Below are 4,491 nucleotides of genomic sequence, written 5' to 3'. Positions count from 1 at the left end.
GGCCCGGGTTCGAGTCCGACCTGTGGCCCTTTGCTGCATGTCGTCCCCCCTCTCTCTCCCCCCTTTTCAGTCTATCTTCACCTGTCCAATCAAAAAGTCAAGGTATACAAAGCCCCCCACCAAAAAAAACATTATCTCATAATTTTGACTTTTTTTATCTCATAATTTCAACTTTATCTTATCATTATGTCCTCTCTCCCCTGAATAAATTAATCTCTAACAGATAAATTGTGTGAGGTTAGATGGTAGAAAGTGAAATAAGCTGTTAGAATCCCAAAGCAGGAACCAAATGTTGGACTAGAACTTCTAAAGCTTCTGCGCTAACGTTACTGTCGTCGCTCTGGAGACGAGACCCTGGCGTTGACCTTTTACCTTTCATAAGAGTGGAGACGCTGTAAGCAGCAAAGCTTCAGTCAACAGATTTATAACTTTAGAATCGGACCATCATCCGGTTCAGATCCATCCAGAAGTCCGCGCACCTGTAGCTTCATCTAAAACATTAACACTGATTTTCTACTAAATCTTTACACCTTCTATGATATTGTGTATTTCCTGTATTTGAATAAAAAGATGAGTCACAGACAGAAGTCTTTCAGCTGTACATGAACACAGGAGCACACTGAGGACACCACATGATACTGAAGGTGGACGTTAATGCACTGAAACAGAAACAGGCACTCCACTGATGAAGGCTATAAACAGAAGCACATCACAGGAAGTCCACGCTGACTATCACAACATCACGTCTCTGAAGAGCAGCTTTAAACTCACCGTGTGAAACCACAACAACGTCTACAGGAGGAAATATAAAGAGTGCAGAGAATCAGTTCAAACTCACAGTTCCTTCATCGACTCATGTCGTATAGAACTGATTTACAATTACTGATGTGTTTGAGGACAAAATGAGAGTGAACAGATGAACAATGAGCTGAAACTCACTACAGAGACACACTGTGAGTTCATACATTGATATTATAGAAACGTACATTATAGATGATTTGTTTCAACGTTTCAAACATCTTGGGTGTGTGAAAGAGCCAGTGATTCACTTCGTACCACGTTGGGATGTTTTCCCAGAGCAACGGGTGTGTGTTCGTCAGTGTTTCTTTGTCGTCTTCTCCTCACGGTTCGGAGCAGCAGAAACAGAGCAGAAGACAGAAACAGTAGCAGGATCATCGCTGCGATTCCTCCAGCCAGCCTGCTGTCCACATCTCCAAACAACGGCTGCTCAGTGAACGCACCACGAGGGACTACAGAGAGGAGAGAGAAAATGTCAGTGAACGCACACCGAGGACCACAGAGAAGCCAGGGAGATTGATGTCATGAATGGCACCAACGGAGGGCACTTACAGGATGAGGAGGGAGTTGATGTCAGTGACCGCACCAACGACCGGCACTCCCAGAGAAGAGAGAGTTAATGTCAGTGAACGCACCATGAGGGACTACAGTTAATGTCAGTGAACGCACCAATTGCCGTTATCTCATTAAGGAAACAGATTACTGATCAGTTTTTGATCAATTAGAGATCAGTGGAGCAGTTTAATGACCCCCACTCTCTCAGTTTACAACCCACTGCCCCCCCACAGGAAGCAGGAAGTCCTGCTCTGTGTGTGTGTGTTTACACAAGGTAACTTCCTGTTGTTCTCACCTTGCTGTCCTCTCTGCAGGACTTCAATGTCCACTGAAGCTGAAACTTCGTCTCCTGATTCTTCATCTCTGGCTACAACCTGCAGTGAGGAACAATATCAGTAATCAATCAATGTGTTCAAGTTTGATTGATCATTATATTATATTATATTATATTTTTATGATCCAGTGCTTCACCTTTTTAACCATTATAGGAGTATATTAAACTAAAGCTAACCCCCACCTGAAGTATGTGTCGGTCAAAGGCATGCAGTTGGTCCGTCCTGGCGATCAGAACCCCCCCCTGGGTGATTTGGTACAGTCCAGATGGAGGGTGGAGGGAGTAGTGGATGTTTGGATTCCGGCCCTGTGATTGGACAGCAGTAATGACTCACCAGGTATCATAAAGGTTATAATACTGGTAGACCAGCAGGTGCTCTTACATCAGTGAAGTCACGGTCTGACACCTGGACCTGTAACACCTGGTTCCCATAGGTGGAGACGATGGAGGCGGGGCTAGAGCTCTGGATGATGAAACCTTTAAAGGTGGTTCTGTTGAAGACCGGAGGGAACATGTTCTCACTGAGAACTCTGATCAGGGCCGACGCCACGCTGTACTTTAGCCGGTCATTCACCTGACACACCTGCACAAGGACAGGTAGATTACACTCACTGCTCTGAAGTCAGTCCTTTAAATTAAACAGGAAACAGGAAGTAGTGTTATTACCATGACAGTGAGAGTGAAGTTTGTCATCATTGGTTGGCTGTTCACAGGTCTGGTTAACCTGATCTCACCTGTCCTGTTGTTGATCACAAACCTGCCATGATCACCACCTGCTGACACACAAGGACACCTGTACACACCTGTACACACCTGTACACAACTCTACACACCTGTACACACCTGTACACACCTGTACACAACTCTACACACCTGTACACAGACAGACTGACCTGACAGGATGGAGAACGTCAGAGGAGTGTTGACTCCTCGGTCTCCATCCTCTGCTCTGATTGGACCAGGAGAAAACTCCAGAACTACATCCTGAAACACAAAAACAGGTGTTTGTATGTAATGTTTTTTTGTTTACCTGCTGTTTTTGTATGATGTTTTTTATTTACCTGTTGCTTGTGTGTGATGTTGGCAGTGTAGGTGGGGCTCATACAGACAGGAACACCTGGAGAGACAGGTGTACAGGGCAGGAAGTAAGGATACTGGTCGTCTCCGTCCTCGATGTTGACCGTCAGAACAGTAGACATGTTGAACTTCTCCACAGTGTTCGCTTCCTGTTTCACAACATCGTCATACAAAAGTTATTTTTACTGACAGGTAAGTTTTTCTTCTTGTTTATTTTTCAGACATATTTTATTTTTTCTCTTTCAATTTGACTTCAACAGTGTTACAGGTGTTTATCAATTATTATATCTGTATCATAGTTTGTACAACAAAAAAACACTGAAATGTACAGGTGTTTAACCTACAGGTAATCTGGCTTTAACCAACAGGTGAGAGATGTTTAACCAACAGGTGAGAGGTGTTTAACCAACACGTTAACCCATGTTAAATATATGATTATTGATTAATTATGGATGACTGAGTCTTACCTGGGCCCAGATGATCACCTGCAGCTGAGTTCTAGTCTCGTAGTCCAGAGCTTTGTTCAGAACTACGTTTCCACTGTTGGGTAGATCGATCCTGAAGAACCACGCGTCACGCTGCAGGTAACCGGGAACAGGTGAGCTCATAAAGACATATACAACATATGGACAGAAATATGCAGACAGGTCTGTGATCCACCTCACCGATGATTGATCGATGATATAACTGATCATGTCTCCGTCTGCATCGACAGCCTTCACAGAGAAAACCACAGAGTTCACTGCCGTCAGCTGCAGACACAGAAAACACAGAGTCACATATATAATATACTGTATAATGTTAACATATATATAATATACTGTATAATGTTAATATATAATATTCTGTGTAATGTTAATATATATATAATATACAATATAATGTTAACATATATATATATATATAATATACTGTATTTTGATCCTCCTTATTTTACCTCATTGACGGTGAACGGTGGAATTGTCTCCTCCAGGAAGTGCGGTTTGTTGTCATTTTCATTCACAATCTCCACCACGATCCTGTACTGACTCTGAGGAAACAAACACCTTTATTATTTACTGCTGTTCAACAGGTTAACCTACCTGTATGACATCATCTTCTTAACAGGTTAACCTACCTGTATGACATCATCCTTAAAACAGGTGACCTACCTGTATGACATCATCCTCATAACAGGTCAGCTCCGCTATCAGCACTGATCCCAGAACCTGAGAGACAAACACACTTCTGATGAAATATTCACTGCTGATTATCAAAGTGAGATGTGTTTAAACTACAGGTGAGATGAGTTTAAACTACAGGTGAGATGTGATTAAACTACAGGTGAGATGTGTTTAAATTACAGGTGAGTTGTGTTTAAACTACAGGTGAGATGTGATTAAACTACAGGTGAGATGAGTTTAAAGCATCCAGGTTTACCTCTCGGTCGAGGACTCTGGAGGCGGAGGTGTTCAGTCTAATGGTCCGACCCTCCAGGTAGAACCAGTCGGCGTATTCTCCGGTCAGACACAGTCGGACGGCGCTGGTTCCTGGTTCTCCTCTGACATTGAGGTTAGCGATGAACTCGCCCATTGGACTGTTCTCTCTGACCGATGAGAAGATGTCCGAACCCCCCAGACACAGACTGGCTGAGGACCGAACACAGACGTGAACCAGGATCAGGACTGTAGCCATGAGGAACTCTTTTGACACAGAACTCTCCAGCAAAACAAAGGGTGGAGGTATCT

This window comes from Morone saxatilis, unplaced genomic scaffold, assembly GCF_004916995.1.
Source record: "Morone saxatilis isolate NCDOM2014 unplaced genomic scaffold, NCSU_SB_2.0 Contig10, whole genome shotgun sequence".
In the NCBI taxonomy this organism is placed as follows: Eukaryota; Metazoa; Chordata; class Actinopteri; family Moronidae; genus Morone; species Morone saxatilis.
The sequence above is the reverse complement of the archived record's forward strand: the minus strand, read 5'-3'. Positions refer to the sequence as shown.